Below are 24,627 nucleotides of genomic sequence, written 5' to 3'. Positions count from 1 at the left end.
CAACGAAGTAAGGTCATTACCTAAGCCTCCCGTCAGTTTGAGATACTCAAAACTAGCTATGAATTATACGATCTAGAGGTAGAGGGAATAGATAGAAAGGATCGTCTAGATTAGCGGACGATTGAAAGCCTCTAGAGACCGACAGAAAAGTTACAGACTCAACCTACCCCGCAAACTTAGTAACGTACATACTACTTTCCACGTCTCGAACTTGAAAAAGTGTCTGTCCGACGAGACTCTTGTAATCCCACTCGACGAGATCGAGATCAATGAAAGCCTCAACTTCGTGGAAGAACCTGTAGAGATCACGGACCGAGAGGTCAAGCAAACGAAACAAAGCCAATTCCCGATAGTGACGGTTCGCTTGAACGCCAAGCGAGGACCTGAATTCACTTGGGAGCGCGGGGGTCAGTTAAAACTGAAATACCATCATCCTTTTATTTAGTTATTTTTAACTACTCTTTTTGCTTAAACTCTAATTTCGGGACGAAATTCCTTCTAACTGGGGGATGATGTGACAACCCGGAATTTCTATTCTGTACAAACCATTCACTTCAATAAAAGTCAGTCTAGTTTCTGCTAACTTTTAAGCTGTTTGGTGTCAGTTTGAGTGTTCTAAAGCCTAGTACTTCAAGCGGTAATTAGAGGAAGTATACTTGAGAGTCATTTGTGCAACATTTAAATCCTAAAACTCCAAGAGTTTAGAGTTTACGGCCCAAAAATGGTGTTAGGGCCGTAAACCCTAAGAGTATATATATGACACTTAGCCATTTTACTCACTTTTTCCATTTTCAAGCCTAGAAACTCATTCTCTCTCAAGTATCATCCAAGTTTTCTTCTTGATCTTGAACTTTGTAAGTGTTTCCTTCCTTGATTAGTTGATATCTTCCTTTATCTAGTTTTCTCCTTTTTCATAGATCTTCAAGTGTTCTTCATTTCACCAAGAACACACACTAGTGTTCTTGGGCCGTGAACTCCCTTACAAGCTCTTATATTGTAAGTATTCTTACCTTAGCTTGTTATAAGACTAGATTCACTTGTTAAACTACTAGAAAACACCAAGAATCACAAGTCCATAAGGTGTTTACGGCCAAGACATGTTCTTGAGCCGTAAACCCTAATGAAGGGGACATAGTGAGCCCTAGTCCCTTCCTTAGCCTTGGATGCAAGCCTAGATCACTTCCTTGAAGGGTTTAGGACCTTAAACATCAAAAAGATTAAGAACACATAGGAGTTTACGACCAAGATGTCACCTTGGGCCGTAAACTCTAAAAGGTGGTGCTATTGTGCCACAATGACTTCCTAAGGCTTGGACTTAACCATAAGATGCTACATCATGACTTGTAAGACCTTTAAACACAAAATGGTATATATTACCATGAGTTTACGGCCGTAAAATCATGGGGAAATGACCATGGGCCGTAAACTCATGAGTTGTTACCATTAGGGCCATAAACTCATTTGAAAGGCCCTACACCCCTTAGATGCAACCCTATGGTACTCCTAGCACTTGAATCAAAGTGTTATCCATGTATTAGGGTGTCTTTACTTGATTAATTAGTTGTTAATTAACTAATTGGATACATATATGTGTTATTATATGTTAATTAGGATCCGTGTGTGTTCAAGTCTTCACTTGACACTTAGCATCCTATAACATCCGTTCATCCAAACCACTCACTACAGGTGAGTTCATACCCCCTTAATCAACCTTTTAAATGATTTTAAATGCTTTTATGGGGGGGATACAAGTTGAACTATTATAGCTATTATATCAATCACATGTGATTAATAACTACCAAACAAGTGAAATTCTTACTTTTCAAACCGTGTTATCAAACAAACTACTTCAAACTGTTTTGCAAACTGTTTTACATGTTAAATACTTTTATTAAACTCTTTTAAACTTATATTTTGTTAAATGTGTATCTATATAGATATAGTTATATAAGTAGGATTGAAAGGACTTAGGACTGATAGCTCACCTTACCTCCTGTTCCTTGTTTGGTTGTGGACTTAGGGTATCGGTTGTTTGTCCGAAGGTCGTTTGAATCCTAGTTATATATTATGTATATGTATATAGATATAAAAGTTCCTTCTTTCAATTCAATACCTTTGGGTAGCAAAGGTATCCAAACATGTTCATACATACAAACAACATTACTAGTAAACTATAATAGGTATAGTTTAGGAAGTTACTAGTACTATTACTAGAACAATGAAACATACAATGAGTCAGTTCATACATGAGTCAGAACATACTATTATGAGAAACAGAGAGAACATACATACATACTAGACATAGAGAGAACATACAATACAGCTAGTACATACTATATATTATACAAGAGAACATACTATTATGAGAAACAGAGAGAACATACATACATACTAGACAGAGAGAGAACATACAATACAGCTAGTACACACAATACATATACAAGAACACTACAACAGTTATATGAGCCACGTAACGGGGCATGGCATCACCTGTCATGGCTCGTTTTGTATCCAGAATCTCCTTAAGTGGAGAGCGTTGAGTTTGTGTATAGATCTATACTGGATTGACTATCCTACACCTTGTTGCTCGCTACAGTGGGACTTGCAAGTCTACGGGTGCCAAATGTCATTTCTTCCGACGTCTTCCATCGTCGTGTTCTTAGTCGGTAGTATGGTACAGACATATCACATGGTACTTTAAATAACAATTGGTTTAAGGTAGTTAGTACAGCAGTAGTTACTTAATACAACACTACAGTACTATTTTATTTCCCCATTGCATTCACTTTGTGATCTTCACACAATGAACAGTAATATAAAAACTATATTTTTGGTTAATGATAGTCATATTTGGGAAAATACATACTCTTACAAGAGACATACATACAAACATTTGATGCCTTGGTAGAAGGCTACTTTTAGTAGAAAACATAGGGTTTTCTAGGAGATACAAACATTTACAAACTTATACATCAAGTACTTACAAACACCTTCATACAAACAATGACACTAAAATACTTATGATCTCACCATCTTTAAAGCTGATAAACTCTTTCAAAATAACTTGTATTCTCAGGTCACTAGTAGACAGGTACCGGTGCCAAGTTTTGAGAAGATGGAGCTTGTTCCAGACTCATCTTTTATTTTGATTTACATTTTTGGTGTCTGATACACTTCACAGAACACACTTGTATTAAAAGGGGGTAGATCAAGGTCTCTGGAGCTCATTATCTCATAAAGTCACCATCTTTTCGGACAAAACCGTAAAATACTCCATATAAATGCACAAATCAAAAGAGTGAGAAAGCTTGAAGCTTTATACCTCTATGTGAAGCTCTCCACACAGCTAAGCTCAGATCCAAAAGCTTGGACTCTCACTCTTTCTTCTCGAAAGCTTCTTCTCCACTTTAAGAACACAAAATTACACTCACAAGCTCTCAAATGCACTCACAAGCTATAAGAACGAAAATTTAGGGTTAGGAGGGTTTGGTGTCTGGGAATAGTGGCTAGGAATGAGGCCATCATATCCTTTATATAGGGTTATACCCCAAATTAGGGTTTCCACTCTGGGCCTAGTACGCCCATCGTACTAGGTGGTCTCCGCGTCAAATACACGCGCATGATTACATTGAGCGTACACTCTAGTACGCCCTGCGTACTCATATACCACCTTTTCTCTAAAAAGGGCCAAAATGGATAAATGCTCAATAGATCAAGGTTTACAAGGTATACCTGGACTTGGGATGTTACAATTCTCCCCCACTAGAATCAGACTTTGCCCTCGATGTCATGCTCCGCAAATAACTCTGGATGCTGCTCCCGCATCTCCCACTCCGGCTCCCAAGTTGACTCGGACCCCTTCCGATGCTGCCACTGGACCTAAACCAGGGGCACCTCCTTGTTTCTCAGAACCTTCACCTTCCGATCCAAAATCGCAATCGGTCTCTCAATATAATTCAGGCTCGCATCTACTTGAATGTCTTCTAATGGCATCACTGCCGTCTCGTCAGCTACACACTTCCTCAACTGGGACACGTGGAAGGTGTTATGAATTTGACTCAACTCTGCAAGTAGCTCCAACCGGTAGGCTACTCTGCCTACCCTGGCGGTCACTCTAAAAGGACCAATGTATCGGGGCCCCAACTTGCCCCACTTCCTGAATCGGATCACCCCTTTCCATGGGGATACCTTCAGGAGGACAAATCTCCAACCTGGAATTTTAGCTCGGATCGTCGCCTGTCTGCATAACTCTTCTGGCGACTCTGGGCCGTCAGTAATCTCTGTCTAACCTGTTGAATCTGCTCAGTCGTCTTTAGCACTATCTCAGTGCCACCCATCACTCTCTATCCCACCTCTCCCTAAAAAATAGGATTCCGACACCTCCTCCCATATAAAAGCTCAAAGGGAGGCATACCAATACTCGAATGATGGCTGTTGTTGTAGGAAAACTCAGCCAGGGGTAAGTATGTGTCCTAACTTCCTCCGAAGTCCATGACACAGGCACACAGAATGTCCTCAAGCGTCTGAATCATCCGCTCGCTCTGCCCGTCCGTCTGCGGGTGGTACGCAGTGCTAAAATGTAAGTGTGTGCCCAACGCCTCGTGAAATTTCTTCCAGAATCTGGAAGTAAAGCGCACATCTCGATCTAACACTATCGAGATCGGCACTCCATGCTGAGATACCACCTCTCTCACATAAATCTTGGCCAATCTCTCTGCAGAAGAGCTCTCACTAATAGCAAGGAAGTGAGCACTCTTCATCAGCCGGTCCACAATCACCCAAATAGCGTCAACTCCACGTGCAGTCCTCGGTAACTTGGTGATTAAGTCCATCGAGATCTATTCCCACTTCCACTGGGGAATCTCCAGAGGCTTCAATGGACCATGTGGGCGCTGGTGCTCTTCCTTGACCCGACGGCAAATTAAGCACCTCTCAACTACTTAAGCAACATCCCGCTTAATACAGGGCCACCAGTAATCTCTCTTCAGGTCCAAATACATCTTAGTAGCCCCGGGATGGATCGAGAATCTCGATCTATGCGCCTCCTCCATCAGTATACGCCGAGCTCCGCCCGTAAAGGGCACCCAAATCCGCCCTCGGAAAGTCATAAGCCCACGACTATCCGTCACAAACTCGGAAACCTTCCCAATCACATGCTCTCTCTTGCGGTTCTCCGGTTTCACAGCCTCCACCTGAGCCTCTCGGATGGTATCTAAGACTGGAGTCATCACCGTCATCCACATACATACATCTCGGATCGGAGCGCTCTCGGCTCTGCGGCTCAAGGGTTCGACTACCACATTAGCCTTTCCTGGGTGATATAAGATCTCGCAGTTGTAGTCCTTCACTACATCCAGCCATCTCCTCTGTCGCATGTTCAGGTTGGGATGATCCATCAAGTACTTCAGACTCTTATGGTCCGTGTATATGGTACACCGGACTCCGTACAAATAGTGGCGCCAAATCTTGAGGGCGAACACCACCGCCCCTAGCTCCAGATCGTGGGTGGGATATCTCGTCTCATGAGGATTCAACTGCCTCGATGCGTATGTTATCACGTGCCCTCTCTGCATCAGCACCACACCCAACCCGGATATAGATGCATCACAGAAAACCACAAAGTCCTCCACTCCCTCTGGAAGGGCTAACACCGGGGCTTCGCATAATCTTTGGCGAAGAGTCTCAAATGAGGTCTGTTGCTCGGGACCCCAAGTAAAAGTAATGCCCTTCCGGGTCAACCTGGTGAGAGGAACCGCAATCTTGGAGAAATCCTTGATAAATCTCCGATAGTAGCCGCCCAATCCCAGAAAACTTCTGATCTCGGATGGGGATCTCGACACCTCCCATCGCATTACTGCCTCAATCTTGGTCAGGTCGACCAATATCCCATTCTGATTAACGAGATGCCCTAGGAATTGGACCTCTCGTAACCAGAAATCACACTTGGAGAATTTGGCATACAACCTCTCCGATCTCAAAACTCCCAAAACCTCTCTAAGATGTTCCTCGTGCTGCTCCCTAGACCTCGAGTACACAAGAATATCGTCGATGAATACGATCACCGATCGATCCAACATGGGCCTGCACACCCAGTTCATGAGGTCTATGAACGCCACCGGTGCGTTGGTGAGCCCAAAGGGCATCACCACAAACTCATAGTGCCCATAATGAGTCCTAAAGGCCGTCTTCAGAATTTCCTCCTCGCAAACTCTCATCTGATGATATCCGGACCTCAGATCAATCTTTAAGAACCAAGACGCCCCCTGCAACTGATCGAACAAATCGTCGATCCTCGGAAGTGGGTAATGGTCTTTGACCGTCAACATGTTCAACTCCCGGTAATCAATGCACATTCGGTGCAAACCATCCTTTTTCTTGACAATAAGGATCGGTGCTCCCCACGGTGAGCTACTCGGTCTAATGAACCCTTTCCCCAGCAGCTCCTGGAGCTAAAAGGATAACTCTTGCATCTCTGGTCGCGCATGGCGATAGGGTGACTTGGCAATAGGCGCCGCACTCGGAATCAAATCAATCCGGAACTCTACCTGCCTCTCGGGAGGCACACCCGGCAACTCCTCGGGGAAAACATCCGCAAACTCACTCACTATCGGAACCTCAGAGATAGAACTCGGTCTCCCAGCAGCAACCCGCGTATCCATCACGTACGCTAGAAAACCCATGCAACCCTGCTGTAAACTTTGTCTCGCTCGGGCAGCAGAGCAGAAAACTGATCCAGACCTAGTACCCTCGTCGTACACCGTAAGTACTCCCCCACTAGGGTATCATATAGTCACTAACTGACGCTCGCAGTCTAGCACAACTCCAAATCAACTCAACCAGTCCATACCTACTATGACACAGACATCACCCATAGCGATCGGTACCAGGTCTATTGGAAACTTAACACCAAAAATCTCCAGAGTACACTCACGGATCACGTTAGTAGCAAAAACCGCATGCTCGTCGGCTATAGAAACCCTCATAGATCGACTCAACGCCTCACGTCGGATACTGATGTGATGACTAAAAGCTACGGACACAAAAGATCGACTAGCACCCGAGTCAAATAACACCAAAGCTGGTACAGAACTCACAAGAAAAGTACCTATACACAACACAATATAAGCACAAAATATCTCAAAAGAATAATAATAAAAATACATACCGGCCACAACATCAGGTGTTGCGCGGACCTCCTCTGCTGTCAGCTGAAAGGCTCTCCCACGAACCCTCGGTGTCTCGGCCTTTGCTGGCCGACTCTCAGTAGCACGCAAAGAAGCAGATGCAGATCCCTGTGCTAACCCCTGCACGAGCTGAGGGCACTCGGCCTTCCGGTGGCCGGTCTGGTTGTAATAGAAGCAAACCGAGGAACCCCTTGGGGCAATCCTTTTCCATGTACCCCTCCTTGCCACATTTGTAGCAAATCCTCGCACGACACGAACCCTCATGGCTCTTACCACACTTGCCACAAGTGCAGCCCTTCTGTCCCCCAGCTCTGGTATCAGCGGGCTTAGCCTGCTTCGTCGCCGTCTGCGACTGTACTGGTCTCCGGTCCCTACCCCGGGACTCCTCCTCCTCTGTGGTCTGCAACTCAAGCTTAATCTCCCTCCTCTTGGCATTGGCCTGAAGCTCGGCCAACGTCCTGTACAACGAGTTCGCCACGAACTCTGGTATATCCCTCCTCAGTATGCTCAAATATCGACTCACACGTGCCTGCTCAGTGGACACGTGCTCAGGGAAAAACATCGCCCTCTCATGAAACATCCTCGAAATCTCAGTCAGTGACTCTGTCTTCTGCTTGAGAGACAGAAAATCCTGTGCCAACCGCTCCCTCTCCACCAGGGGAACATACTCGTCTCGGAACAACTGGAAAAACCTCACCCATGTCACTGCAGCATGATCTGCAGAGGTGAAACTTGCAGTCACAAACTTCCACTAGTCCTTCGTCCCCAAGCGAAGCTGGTTCAGCGCAAACCGAACTCTCAAGTGATCTGGGCATGAACATGTGTAGAAACACCCCTCAATATCAGAGATCCATCTCATCGCAGCAATCGGATCCTGTGTCCCATCAAACTCTGGTGGCTTCGTGTTGCTGAACTCCCGGAACAACAACGAGTCACCTCCCTGTGGCTTAGCAGCGTCGACAGCTGTAGTGGCGGCAAAAGCAACAGCCTCAGTGACAACAGCGTATCGCTCATCAAATGTCTCAATGAGGGTGGTCTTGATAGACCCAAACATCTCGGGAATATCTGCTCGGATGGCTGCGGCCACCTCCTCATGAATCATCCTCCGAGTCTCATCATCACTAGTGCGACTGCCTCCAGGGTTGTGGTGCGTACCCATCATGATTCCTATGAAACACAACACAAAATCATCAGAGACTCGCTCGAGCATACGCACACTCGATCACCCCTTCCTACTTTTTCCTTAGTTTCCTAAGGATTCTTACTTAGGTTGCATACAGATCTAGTGTTTTCAGTAGTACGGGCCCAATACTACCTTCCACACCCGGATTGTAGTCACCCCAAGTCCTCCTCCTAGGACTCTAATTCCCAAGTAATCTATCTCTCTCAATATCAGGCTACTCTCTTCTCAGAATTCTCTCTCTAAGTGCTACTGCTCACTACTCTCATTAGCACATACTCAAAGCACATAACAGGTAACATCGACTCCTAAGCTAAGGCATCACAAATCAGGCAACCCTATCCCTAAGATATGAAATACCTAGCTTATTCTCTAGCATGTATCACTATCATTTCATAATTATCTCATAACACACTAAGTAAGGGTATTTTAGGAAATCACCGTTCTGGCTCTAGCTGATTGTACACACTGCTCCATCTCGATTTCTCTTAAAACTCTTTCTTTTTTTTCTTTTTTTTAAACATTCATTTCTTTTGAAAATTTTTCTCAAATCCTCAATTTGAGTCCATACATACCCGAAGGTGCATCCGAATCGCTCAAACCAAGGCTCTAATACCAACTTGTAACAACGTAAATTTTCAGACCAAAATTTTCAAATTTTAAAACACATTTTTCTCAATTTAAACATCTAAAAAGTGTTATAGTATCAAATCATCCAACACATATCCCAAAAACTGAATATATAACAAATCCAGGACCCTCTCAAAACATGACTCAAATCTCTGACGTGTGTACAATCAAGCCGGCGCCTTCCCGTGATCCTGAGAAGTACCTGAAACACATAACACATAACACGGTAAGCACAAAGCTTAGTGACTTCCCCAAAATACCACTCATATATTATCAGCCTCTCATGGCTATGCTCAAATAAGACCCTCTGGTTAAATGTCTCTCACTGAAGCTAAACTAACCCTTCTACAAACTCACAGAAGGGAAAAATACCATTTTACCCATCTATGGCCTTATAGTCCACAAATTGACCAAACCCTAAAAGTCAACCGAAAGTCAACGGCAGGGAGTATGCTGCGCGTACAACCTCTCTACGCTGGGTGTACTTGGCTGCCACGCAGGCATCGGGGATGCTCGACCCATACGCTGCGCGTACTGGGATTACGCCCAACATACGCCCCAGTTTCACTCTCCTCACATTTTTGGTCTTAATCAGTTAAGACATTGGCTCATATCACAGATCTGGACTCCCTAATATCTCTTAATCCATCAAGTCAGTGACTTTATGCCTTTGCATGGCTGATTAGGTCACAAACACTCAAAACACCCTTCCTATTTCCTCATGAAGCTCATATCTCATGCATGGCTCACTCCTCGCGTACAAGATTGGATTTTTATGACTCTACTCCACAAAATACACTAAAAAGGGGTAGATTAAGGTCTCTGGAGCTCATTATCTCATAAAGTCTCCATCTTTTGGGACAAAACCCTAAAATACTCCATATAAATGCACAAATCAAAAGAGTGAGAAAGCTTGAAGCTTTATACCTCTATGTGAAGCTCTCCACATAGCTAAGCTCAGATCCAAAAGTTTGGACTCTCACTCCTTCTTCTCCAAAGCTTCTTTTCCACTTCAAGAACACAAGATTACACTCACAAGCTCTCAAATGCACTCACAAGCTATAAGAACGAAGATTTAGGGTTAGGAGGGTTTGGTGTCTGGGAATGGTGGCCAGGAATGAGGCCATCATATCCTTTATATAGGGTCACACCCCAAATTAGGGTTTCCACTCTGTGCCTAGTACACTCAGCATACCCTCCGGTACGCCCAGCGTACTAGGTGGTCTCCGCGTCAAATACACGCACATGAGTATGCTGAGCGTACACTCTAGTACGCCCCGCGTACTCATTTACCACATTTTCTCTAAAAAGGGCCAAAATGGACAAATGCTCAATAGATCAAGGTTTACAAGGTATACCTGGACTTGGGATGTTACATCACGTAACCTTACCACCACTTTTTCCACCTTTACAACTCAAAAATATTATTCACGCACCTAAACTAATCAAAAACCTTTTGTTTGTTCGTCGTTTAACCACTGATAACCATATATCCATTGAATTTGACCCTTTTTGGCTTTCTTGTGAAGGACTTTCAGAAACGGATTCCTATCCTCCGTTGTAACAACACCGGAGATTTCTATCATCTGTCACCACCATCTACTCAAGTCACTCCTCCTTCCACTTTTGGTATCCTGTCTCAAGACTTATGGCATTGCCGCTTAGAACATCCCCAATTCATCATTATTGTGCGTTTTGAATAAGAACAACTGTATTTCTGTTGGGAAATTTTCTGATAAACGTTTATGTCAATCTTGTTTGTTTGGTAAACATATTAAATTGCCATTAATTAATAAATAATATGTATTCCACATTTCTAAACTTCTCAAAGTTTATCAAGAAACAATTTGAACATGATATTAAATCATTTCAATGTGATAACAGAACCGAGTACAACAATAAATCATTTCATGATTTTTATACTCAAAATGAAATGGTTTTCCGGTTTTCATACCCCCACACTTCACCACAAAATGGTAAAGTCGAACGTAAAATTCGATCAATCTACTCTAACAAATGAAGATTTTGTTGCCACATGTCACATTGTAATTCAATTTTCCAAATATTATTTTGTGGTTATTTTTAATTAATTTTTTTCCACATGTCATTTTATAGGGTTTCCTTTTTTGTTAAATTCCATATAATATTTTAATGTAATAACTACAATATATGTAGTAATAAATGGATATCAATTTTATTAATTGACTTACCTTCTAATTTCAAAATTCTCAAATTAAAGTTCATTAGTTTCTTTTATTTATTTATTTAAATTTAAAAGATAAAAAAACATTTCAATTTCAATAATTCATTATTTTTCTATTTTCTTATAAATCTAAAGTTCTTAAATATTTAGACTTTCGTATTTAACTTTTTTTTAATTAACTCATATAATACATGGATCTCACATTTAGTTATCTAACAATTGTATAACATAGTCTTCTACTGCCTTTTCACTTGTCCAATTTGATTTTTAAAAACATTAATTAATTATTATAATATTGTTAACCAATAAACTGTATTGTGACATCCTCATTTTTACGGTCAGAAAAGACCGATTTCGTTTATGCTTTTATAATAAAAATCAGAGTAATCTTTCAAATAAAAGTGATGCGGAATTTGTTCCCAAAACAAAATATGATAAATTTTATCAAAGCATTTCTTAAAGAAATGTATTTTGATTATATTACAAAACTTCGAGATGTCATGTTCCGATACAGACCAAAAGCATAAACAGTACAATATAGGCCTTACAACATTTATTTACATCTACTGGCCTATAATCCAAAATTTCTCGTCATCATCCAACTATGCTCTTGTTCCACTACCTGTAATACAGAAAGATGAGTGGGTCAGGCTTGGGAGCCTGGTGAGCACATAGGGTTTTCAACCCACAATAAATAAATTTATTAATTTCATCAACCAACAACAAATTTATTAATTTCATAAACCAACAATAAATTTATTAATTTCATCAACCAACAATAACCCTGATTACCCATTCTCGTTATCCTCACTTTACGTCCCTAAACACCTATCATAAGGGACCTAGCCTAAGGATCATCATCGGGATGGACAATACTGCTAAGGGGATTCATCAGCCATATATGTCCGTAAGGAAACCATTAGGGGGATGGATTACACCGGTGAACACATCGTTCACAAACACCTACAGATTGCGAGTCTGCTAGCGTTCCACTGGACTGTCTAGAAAGGTTCGTGGTCGTCATCTATACTCCGCTAGATGACTGGAACATCAACAACTTCGAGGCCTCTCATCATTTTTGTTTCATCACACATCAATTATTTCATCTACCCATGTTTACCCAACATATTTGTATTTAAAAATACATATACAGTTTAAATCATTCCAAACATGTATAAAACATTCATTCAACATCCATCTCAAATAAACAAACAATATATATATATATATATATATATATATATATATATATATATACATACATACACATAACACGTATTTTATATAAGATACTTCATATATATGTGTAAGATGAAAGTGACTATACACTCACCTGATACGATGATGATTGGACAGCACTTCGTTCCTTAAAACAATCTTTTTCGATGAAACCGGGAGGTTTGCTCAAAAACCGGGCTCTGCGCGGGCAGAGTTTTGACTCGAAAAACTCTTTTTCTCGTAGACTTCGGGCTCTCCGGGGCTTTCTTCTGGTGCTAGGAAGGTACCCTAGGCTTTGGGGGGAGGGGGGTTGGTGTAGTTTAAGAGATAGTATAGGGTGAAAAAGTGTAATTTTTGTAAAACATTTCGGGGAAGCCTTGCACGCTATTTATAGGGTGAGTTTTGGTCTCTCACATCGTAAGCCAAGCATGCTCACGGCGTGAGCTCGATCCTTCTGACTCCGTAGACCCGCCATGTGTTCCTAGCTTCGAAATGTGGCGTTTTTACTCCTCACATCGTGAGAAATCCTTGCTCACATCGTGAGCTTTTGACTTATCACTCCTAAGACTTGCCATGAGTCTTCGAGCTTCAAAATGTGGTGTTTTGACTCCTCACGTCGTGATAATTAGTGCTCACGTCATGAGCCCAGTCAGATTAGGGTTTCTGACACGTGTCATGCTCTCAGACAGCTGTATCTTCGGAAGGTCATTACTTTTGCATACAAGCTCCATTTTTGATGTTCTTATATCCACGCGAAGGTGGAGACGTACTCTACAACTTTCATTTATAATACTAAGGCTAAAAAGTAATCTATAATAAACTTACTTTTTACGATTCCCAGTGTCGTGTCGGTTTTGTCGCGAAACTTCGACAGGTCATAACTTCTTCGTTATAACTCGGATTTCGGCGTTCTTTATATCTCCGGAATCCTTGTCACAACCACTACAACTTTATTCATAGATATGTGGTTTATATAACATTTTATGTTTGACGCTTATTTTCATTCTTAATTTATTATATCATCAAAATTAAGTATAAAGCACATAAATTCACATAATTCACATAATAATCAAATAATTCATCTTTATTACTTCAAAACACTTTACAATAGTTGACCTAGACTATTACATCGTCTTTAATGCTTAGCCCAGAAACACGAGCGTTACAATTCTCTCCCCCATAGGATGATTCCGTCCCCAAAATCATAAATCAGCAAACAAATGCGGATAGCAACTGATCATATGTTTCCATTGCACAAGCACTAAATCGACTATCTTGCGTCTCAACTTCTTAGTCTAACGGTCAAAAATTGCCTCTGATTCTTCAATTAGCCTCTTGCTTTCATCCATCCTTAACTCAGAAATTGGAATTTTGTCAGGAACTTCTTCCGTGAACTTCCTCAAATAACACACGTGGAAAGTGTTATGAATACCATCTAGTTCTTCTGGTAGTTCTAGCTTGTAAGCTTGGTTCCCAATCCTCTGAAGAACTTTAAACGATCTAATAAACCTTGGACTCAACTTTCCTCTTTTACCAAGTCTTATAAGTCCCTTCCATGGTGAGACTTTAAGTAAAACCAAATCTCCAACTTCGAATATCATCAGCTGTCTTTTCTTATCAGCATAGCTCTTTTGACGATCCTGAGCTGCTAACATCCTTTACCTAATCACTTTCAGCTCTTCAGCAGCCTGATGAATTATCTCGGGTCCCATAAACTACTTTTCCCCAGCTTCAAGCCAACATGATGGCGTTCGACACTTTTTTCCATACAAAGCTTGATAAGGTACCATCTTGATGCTCGAGTGGAAACTATTATTGCAGAAAAATTCTACCAGAGGTAAATGTTCATCCCAGTTACCTTGGAATTCCATGGTACATGATCTTAGCATATCCTCCAATGTTTGAATCGTTCGTTCGCTCTGACCATTGGTTTGCGGATGGTAGGTTGTACTTAGTCACAACTTCGTACCCAATTCCTCTTGTAGTCTTCTCCAAAACCTCAACGTGAAACGACTATCACGATCTGATACGATCGTTAAATGAACACCATGAAGTCTTACTATTACCTTCACATAAGCATTTGCAAGTTTATCCATAGACCATTTTTCATTGGCTGCTATGAAGTGTGCACTTTTAGTAAACCGATCAACGACCACCCAAATCATGTCGTGACCGCTCTTCGTTCTGGGTAGTTTAGTCACGAAATCCATGGTGATGTCTTCCCATTTACCCATGGGTATAGGTAAAGGTTCTATACTCCCATACGGTTTCTGATGTTGTGCCTTAACCCTCGCACATGTCACACATTCGGCCACATACTTTGAAACATCAAGCTTCATCGTCGTCCACCAGTAGTAGGGTTTTAGATCCCTATACATTTCCATGCTGCCGGTATGAATCGAGTACATGGTCTTGTGAGCTTCTTCCATCAAAAGATCTCCTATTCCTCCCATCTTAGGTACCTAAATCCTATCTTGGAATACCTTCAGTCCTTGACCGTTTGTATCGAACACTAACGTTTTGCCCAAACGTTCTTCCTTTCGGTCATTTTTCTCTAAAGCTTCTTCCTGAGCTTTCTTGATACTTTCTATAGTCGTTGAGACCACTTCGATTCTTAATGCCCTTGGTATTTTTCTTTCAAGGCTCAGTTTTCGGCTTAAAGCATCAGCTACAACATTTGCTTTACCAGGGTGGTAAAGTATTTCACAATCGTAATCCTTAAGAAACTCTAGCCAGCGTCCTTGTCTCATGTCCAATTCCTTCTGATTAAAGAGATATTGAAGACTCTTATGATCAGTGAAAAGTTTGCACTTTGTGCCATAAAGATAATGCCTCCATATCTTTAAGGTGAATACTACCGTTGCCAACTCCGGATCATGAGTGGGGTAGTTCTTTTCATGTTCTTTCAATTGTCTTGATGCATATGCTATCACCTTATCCCTTTGGGTCAGAACACAACCTAACCCGACTCCAGATGCATCACTATAAACTACGAAGTCTTCAACTCCATCAGATAAATAAAGAATCGGTGTTTCACACAACTTCTTCTTTAACTTCTCGAATACTTCCTCGTGCTTCTCATTCCAAGTATAAATAGCTCCTTTATGGGTCAAAGCTGTCAATAGAGTAGCTATCGAAGAAAAGCCTTGGATCAATCTTCGGTAATATCTGGCTAATCCCAGAAAGCTTAGGATCTCCGTGGGACTTTTTGGTTGTTCCCACTTTATTATTGCTTCAATCTTAGTTGGGTCAACCATTATCCCTTCGTGGTTAACCACATGACCCAAAAATTGGACTTCTTGAATCCAAAAATCACATTGGGAGAACTTTGCATACAACTTATCCTTTTTTAGAACTTCGAACACTTCTTGCAGATGCTTGTCATGTTCATGCTTGCTTTTTGAATAAATCAAAATGTCATCTATGAACACTATCACAGATTTATCAAGGAATGGTTTACAAGCCCTGATCATCAAATCCATGAATGTTGATGGAGCATTAGTTAGTCCAAACGACATAACCAAGAACTCATAGTGTCCATATCTTGTTCTGAATGCAGTCTTCTCAATATCCAGCTCTCTCACCTTTAGCTGATGATATCCTGACCTAAGATCGATCCTTAAGAAATAGCTTGAACCTTGCAGCTGATCGAACAGGTCATCAATCCTTGTCAATGGGTACTTGTTCTTTATTGTTGCCTTATTCAGCTCTCTGTAGTCTATGCACATTCTCATGCTTCCATCTTTCTTCTTTAAGAATAACATCGGAGCTCCCCAGGGTGATGAACTAGGTCTAATGAAACCGTTATCCAACAACTCCTGAAGTTGCGTCATGAGATCCGTCATCTCCGTCGGTGCTAATCGGTATGGTGATTTTGCTATCGGTGTTGTTCCTGGTAACAAGTCTATTCGAAACTCTACTTGTCTATCAAGGGGAAATCCAGGAAGATTTTCGGGAAAGACTTCCGGATAGTCACTCACCACTGGTATACTTTGCATATCATTTTTCTCCTTCTTAGCATCGATCACGAATGCCAAGTATGAGGTGCATCCTTTAGATAAACATTTTCTGGCTTTTATTAGGGAAATGACTCCAGAATTTACTCTGCGCTTGTCTCCGTACACCATAAATGACGAGTTTACCCTCAATATCTTCCAGGCGAGTTTACCATCAATATCTTTTTCTTGCATAGTATCTCGGCATCATTGGTGCTAAGCCAATCCATCCCCAGTACGATGTCGAAACCATTCAACTCAATGGGTAACAGCTCCTCATGGAATTCGTTTCTGTTCAAGTCGACGACGATATTCTTAATGCAATTGCTAACCGGTATGAATTTGCCACAAGAAACTTCTACAATTAGGGCATCATCAAGTTTTTCTATAGGCAATGCTAGTCTTTCACCAAATTTATGTGATATAAAGGAGTAATTTGCTCCGGAATCAAACAATAAATTCGCAGGCAATCCATTTACAAGAAAGGTACCTGAAGCGACATCCACTACATCCTTTGCGGCTTCCTGTGTCATTTGGAAAGCTCTCTCCTTCGGCTTTGGTGGGAGATTGGGCCTTGCTGCCTCTTTCTTCTTCGGGCAGTCCCTCAATATGTGCCCCTCTTCGTTGCACCCATAACAAATTTTCTTATTGAAGGTGCATTCATTGGCATAGTGCTCAGGCTTTCCACAATTAAAACAAGTGACCTCCTCGCCACATTTCCCAACATGTTTCTTCTTACACTTGTCACACCATTTTGCTTCGCCTCCTGTTCCTCTCAAACTAGACTTTAAGAATTTACTTTTTTTGTTGGATCTCGAAGACCCATCGAAATTCCTTTTCTCACCAACTTATGGCCTCTCCAGACCCCTTTCCTTTAACTGGGTCTCCATATTTTTAGTAGACCTGGCAAAATCTGACACGACACGACAACCCGGCACGAAGTTAGCGGGTTAGGGTCAGAGATTTCGACCCGTTTATGTACACGGGTTGACACGACACGACACGATAATTAAACGGGTAGGGTTAGGGTCAAGACTTTCAACTCGAAGATGACTCGAAGATGACCCGTTTAATATATATATATATATATATATATATATATATATATATATATATATATATATATATATATATATATATATATATAAATTTCATATTTTTATAAATATTTTCAACATTATATATTTGTAGTGGCCCAAATTCAAGAACTAAAAGTAAAATTCAAAATTTCAAAGTGACTTAATTTTACTCCTCCTCACTACCTATCTCATTTGCTTCCTAACTCTAACTCTTTTCATTTTGCTTTCTAAACTTACTACTACCTTCGTCCCATATTTATTGTCCAATTTGTATTTGATATATAACACTTAATGCAAAATATATGAATGGATTGTGTTTTAAATGTCTTTTCATTGTTATAAGTTTTATCAAGTAATTTATAACACAAATAAAAATATTTAAGGTCAAAGTAGAAAAATAAAAACTTCAAAAGTAAAAAATGAACAATAAATATGGGATGGAGGGAGTATAATTTTTTTTCCGTTTTACCTCCCAACTCCAACATTTCACTTTTTCATTTTTTTTCCTCCATGACTCTTTTTTTCAACCTTTAAAATGTTTCAACCCGGCATGACACAACATATTTATAAGGTTTAAACCTTAACCCGAAACCCAACACGAAATCGACACGAAAATAAACGGGTTGACACGACACGACACGATAATTAAACGGGTCGGGTTAGGGTCAAGCACTCTCAACCCGTTTAATGTCTTGATATGGCACGAACCCGACACGACACGACACGTTTTCCAGGTCTAATTTTTAGCTACTCAGACAGTTGTCTTCAAAGTAGTTTCCATCTTAACCGTTGAGCCAAAGTCGGCTGACAGTCCGTTTGCAAACCTCTCAATTTTTGAGAGTTTAGTTGGCGTTAAGTATGGAAATAACTTCATCTTTTCGGTAAACGCAGTAGCATAGTCATCAATGCTCATTTTCCCTTTCTTGAAGTTCTGAAATTCCTTGTTTAGATCTATCAGATCAATCTCTGAGCAGTACTGCATCTTCAACTTCTCCAAGAACATTTCCCAAGACATTTTCAGGGCTTCTCCATGTGGCATCGTGTCTGCCAATAGCTTCCACCAGCTTAAAACTCCGGTATTCAGTTGTCTGACCGCAAAAACAGTTTTCTGCTTGTCACTACAGTTGCAGCTTTCAAATACCATCTCCATTTCGGAGATCCAGTCCATAATCTCTACAGGTTTTGGGCTTCCAGAAAGACTTGGCGGTTTGGCGCCCAAGAAATTCTTATACATACGCCCATCTCTTTTGATTTCCCTCTTCGGGTTATTCTTTTCTGCCACTGTGGGTTCCACTTGACTGACAGTACGGCTGTAATTTCCCTCTCTGACTGTCCGTCATTTAGTTCAGGTTGTTCAACAGGAATTGAAGGTTCACTCCTGTTGTTCAGTAATATTTGTCTCATTTCTTCTTTTTGTTCAGTCATCATTTTCTGAATCATGGCTTGTACTCCAGCCATTGTGATTGGTTCTGGTGCAGCTTCTACTATTGGCACCTGCTCAATCACTTGGGGTTGAGGTTGCTGATTCATATCCGCGTTTCCAGCTCCACTTCGGGTTCTTGCCATTTTGATCTATACACCAAATTAGGCAACTTTAGATCGTTATTCACGATAGATATTTAAATTCTCCTTATCACTCCGAAACGTTTACATGCTAGTTCTAATATCGTAGTCATACGCTTAGAATCCTGAACACATAATGTTTCCAGATCTGGTCGGCAACAGACCATAAATCCGCACAAATAATAGCATATATGGCACATATATAGCATTTAACACATAAAAACATTTAGGCGTCTTTCCTAAAGTATACTAGTGCTCATGTCTAAGATATGTAAGACACTCATCTCACGATCATCGCTTAGTATTCTAAGTTTAAGTCTAGAAATCCTACAAATTGCTAGTTCGCTTAAACTAATGCTCTGATACCAACTGTGACATCCCCATTTTTACGGCCAGAAAAGACCGATTTAGTTTATGATTTTATAATAAAAATCAGAGTAATCTTCCAAATAAAAGTGATGCGGGATTTGTTCCCAAAACAAATTATGATAAAATTTATCAAAGCATTTCTTAAAGAAATGTATTTTCATTATATTACAAAACCTCGGGATGTCATGTTCCGATACAAACCAAAAGCATAAATAGTATGATATAGGCCTTACAAGATTTATTTACATCTACTGGCCTATAATCCAAAATCCCTCGTTATCATCCAACTATGCTCTTGTTCCACTACCTGTAATACAGAAAGCTGAGTGGGTCAGGCTTGGGAGCCTGGTGAGCACATAGGGTTTTCAACCCACAATAAATAAATATATTAATTTCATCAACCAACAATAAATTTATTAATTTCATTAACCAACAATAAATTTATTAATTTCATTAACCAACAATAACCCTGATTACCCATTCCCGTTATCCTCACTTTACGTCCCTAAACACCTATCATAAGGGACCTAGCCTAAGGATCATCATCGGGATGGACAATACTGCTAAGGGGATTCATCAGCCATATATGTCTGTAAGACAACCATGAGGGGGATGTAGTACACCGGTGAACACATCGTTCACAAACACCTACAGATTGCGAGTCCGCTAGCGTTCCACTAGAATTTCTAGAAAGGTCCGTGGTCGTCATCTATACTCCGCTAGATGACTGGAACATCAACAATTTCGAGGCCTCTCATCATTTTTATTTTATCACACGTCAACTATTTCATCTACCCATGTTTTACCCAACACATTTGTAGATAAAAATACATATACAGTTAAATCATTCTAAACATGTATAAAACATTCATTCAACATCCATCTCAAATAAACAAACTATATATATATATATATATATATATATATATATATATATATATATATATATATATATATACACACACACACACACATAACACGTATTTTCTATAAAATACTTCATATATATGTGTAAGATGAAAATGACTATACACTCACCTGATAAGTTGATGATTGTATAGCACTTCGTTCCTTAAAACAATTTTTTTGATGAAACCGGGAGGTTTGCTCAAAAAACCGGGCTCTGTGCGGGCAGAGTTTCCAATCGAAAAACTCTTTTTCTAGGAGACTTCGGGCTCTCCGGGGCTTTCTTTTGGTGCTAGGAAGGTACCCTAGGCTTCGGGGGAGGGGGGTTTGGTGTAGTCTAAGAGAGAGTATAGGGTGAAAAAGTGTAATTTTATTAAAACATTTCGGGGAAGCCTCGCATGCTATTTGTAGGTTGATTTTTGGTCTCTCACGTCGTGAACCAAGCATGATCACGTCGTGAGCTCGATCCTGCTCACTCTGTAGACCCGCCATGTGTTCCTAGCTTCGAAATGTGGCGTTTTTACTCCTCACGTCGTGAGAAATCCTTGCTCACGTCGTGAGCTTTTGACTTATCACTCCGTAGACTTGTCATGCGTCTTCGAGCTTCGAAATGTGGCGTTTTGACTCCTCGCTTCGTGAGAATTAGTGCTCACGTCGTGAGCCAAGTCAGATTAGGGTTTCTGACACGTGTCATGCTCTCAGACAGTTGTATCTTCGGAAGGTCATAAATTTTGTATACAAGCTCCGTTTTTGACGTTCTTTATATCCACGCGAAGGTAGAGAAGTACTCTACAACTTTCATTTAGAATAATAAGGCTATAAATTACTCTATCATAAACTTACGTTTTACGATTCCCAATGTAGTGTCGGTTTTGTCGCGAAAATTCGACAGGTCATAACTTCTTCCTTATATCTCGGATTTCGGCGTTCTTTATATCTCCGGAATCCTTGTCACAACCACTACAATTTTATTCATAGATATCGGGTCTATCTAACATTTTATTTTTGACAGTTAATTTCATTCTTAATTTATTATATCATCATAATTAAGTATAAAGCACATAAATTCACATAATACTCAAATAATTCATCTTTATTACTTCATAACACTTTACAATACCTAACCTACACTATTACATCATCTTTAATGCTTAGCCTAGAAACACGGGCGTTACATGTATGTTAGGTGCGATGTCAAAAAAATAAATATTATATTGTTATTAGAAGGAGGGGTTAAGTGTCAATCTTCAAAGCCTGATATGTTATTATATAATTGGGTTAATAGTCAATTTCCAAAAACCTCATCTGTATCAAATTTGAATAGGATCTGTTGTTGATGTTTTTCAGTTCTAACTCGATCTTGTCTTTAATTTCTACTTAATAGGGTATAAATTTGGATGAGTTTAAAAGCATATTAGCAAATGCAACTACAGGTACAAATACAATGATAATTACGACTATGAATGATGCATGTGTTGAGCCAGACTCCATGTTTGCTATTTTTTGGGAGAGCTTTAGAATCAGGAATCAAACAAAAAGGTTTCTGAAACATATAGTCGTTATAACTTTAGACCAAAGGGCATATGTCTATTTCTTGAAGTTACATCCTCATTGTTATAATCTTAGCATTAGAGGCATGGACTTTTCAGTCGAGGCGTATTTCATGGAAACTGACTATTTAAAGATGATGTGGAGATGAATCGATTTTCTGCGCATAGTTCTTGATTTGGGATATAACTTCTTGTTCACGGTACTAACTACTTCCTCTTAGGTCTTTCATATGCTTCAAATACCACTAGATTAACTTATTTAAGTCAAAACCCTAGTTTTTAAAAATAAAAAAAAGTAATTTTGTCTAAATTTGGTAAAGGATTAAGTTTGACATTTTCTATATCTAGGATGCAGACGTAATGTGGTTTAGGGACCCATTTCCACAGTTTCATGAGGATGCTGATTTCCAAATTTCTAGTGATTATTTCAATGGAAACCCTTATGACTTGAACAACCTACCAAATGATAGTTTCAACTATGTGAAGTCAAACAAGAAGACAATTCAATTTTTGCAAGTTTTGGTACAACTCAAGGTTAACTTACCCAAGCCTGCATGATCAAGATGTGTTCAAAAATTTCAAGCTTAATCCATTCATTAAAAACATCGGATTACGAGTTTGGTTCCTTGATACTGCCTACTTTGCTGGTTTTTGTCAGCCAAGTAAAGATCTAAACAAAGTGTGCACAATGCATGCAAATTGTTGTGTTGGTTTAGAAAACGAGGTTAACGGCCTCGAGATCATGCTTGGTGATTGGCGAAAGTATACAAGGTCGCTCAAGAATTAAACAACAACACATGATTTGTAACACCCGTAAAATTCAAGCCAATTTAAGCTTTTAAAAACATTTCAAATTCATTAACTATTACAAACTTGTTTTCAAAATGTATCATATCAGAGTATCCCATAAACAAAGTCGTAAAAAGTGAGGAGCTGTACGATCACGCCTTTACCTTGCCACCATCCCCTGATGTACCTGAAACAATAAACTAAAACTGTAAGCCCTAAAGCTTAGTGAGTTACCCCCAAAATACCGATACACATACAGTCTACGTAACCATGTCAGCAATATCATAACATAACAAACTGAACAGCATGTCATGGGTCCACAACTTTACAGACTGGATTACCCCCTGGGCCCACATTGTGAGTCTGGATTGCCTACCTAGCCCATAGCTCACATCTGGATTGCCACCGAGCCCACAATACGAGTCTGGATTGCCTACCGAGCCCACAGCTCGTATCTGGAATGCTACCGAGCCCACAGTACGAGTCTGGATTTCCTACCGGGCCCATAGCTCGTATCTGGAATGCTCCTAGGGTTTGTTGGCTACTGCACAGAGCAGTACAACCTCAACCCATCCCACATAACATGTCGACATATAACAGATAAGTACACATACAGATAAATAGACAATATCACAGGTCGTCCTACAGACCTACCCTCTAGCATGTAAAACTAGCATGCATAACTGACTCATACTCAACATAATACCAACTACTAGGATATCATATCCAATGGGCCGTCCTTAGTGCCTTAGACCCCTTAGCATAGTGATGATAACTCACCTGGCACTGCTGAAGTCTCATAGATACAACTCCAGCTGCTGGTTGACAGATTCCCGAACTTTCAACATCAAACAATACCCAATTAATAATTGGGTCCCAAGTCCAAGGTCCAACTCACACTACAAGAGCCCAAAAGTCAAGTAATGGGCCAAAGCCCAATATATGGCCCAATATCTCATAATCATCAAGGCCCAATTATGGCCCAATTTTCCAAATTGGGCACGGACCTTTATAATGGCCTTTTCCTCAAGACCAATAAATTTCCTTAGTCCAAAACCTTGTTTCCAAATGGCCCATGAAGGCCCACAGCAACCTAGTCCAAGAATTGGCCCAAACTGAGGCCCACAATGGCGAAGTCCGTTTCTATATTGGGCCACAAGGCCCAATAGACCCAACTATTCCAATATCGGCCCAAATATATATTTAGGCCCATCAACCAGTAAATCCAGGCCCAAAACCGTTAGGGCCTAAAGGTCCGAAGTTCACAAAGGCCCAATCCCTCCTGAGAGCATACGCCCAACGTACCTCTTCTGTACGCTAAGCATACTGGGCAAAAGGGATGTACGCGCGGAGTACTACATTGTACGCCCAGCGTACAAACGGCTTATGCACAAAATCCATTAAGTGCTTAATGCTTCAAACCAAGGGGCCAAATTACAGATCTGATCTCTACTTAACGTCTTAATCCATAAAGTCACTGACTTGGTGACTTATATGACCCACATGAATCCAAACTCAAAGTATAGTAATCTACTACCATGAAAATGACCATAACTCTTGCATGAACCCATTAAGACCTCCAAGATGGAAACTCTCCCGCCTAAGGGACTCAAATAGCTTTATGGGTGCCAACCCTAAGTCCAAAAACCACCATAAAAATCCATTCTTGAAACCAAAAAGGGACAATATCCATGAGAACCTAGATCTATGTTGTAGAAGAACCAAGATGAGAACTTTATACCTTCAATAGGCTGGAAATGATGTAAAACCTCTGGATCTACAAGCTCTCTTCAATCCCTTGCTTCTTCTCTGGACACCTTCTTCTTCAAATCACCCAAAATACTCCTCTAATGGCCCTCCAAGCTCCAAAATCACTCAAATGAGGGCTAAGGGCGATTTCTAGGGTTTAGAGGGCTGGAGGCTGAAGATATTTGGGTTAGGTTATGAGATAAGGTGTTTAA

General features: G+C 40.5%; 1 pseudogene; it reads left to right on the top strand.

Moving 5' to 3' along the window:
• Nucleotides 1-10,312: 10,312 nt before the first annotated feature.
• On the top strand, nt 10,313-22,685 carry LOC145112137 (uncharacterized protein At4g15970-like; annotated as a pseudogene).
• Nucleotides 22,686-24,627: the final 1,942 nt, after the last annotated feature.

This window comes from Lactuca virosa, chromosome 5, assembly GCF_052849685.1.
Source record: "Lactuca virosa cultivar CGN04683 chromosome 5, Lactuca_virosa_CGN04683_v6, whole genome shotgun sequence".
In the NCBI taxonomy this organism is placed as follows: Eukaryota; Viridiplantae; Streptophyta; class Magnoliopsida; order Asterales; family Asteraceae; genus Lactuca; species Lactuca virosa.
This window is presented reverse-complemented; position numbering and strand designations above follow the sequence as displayed.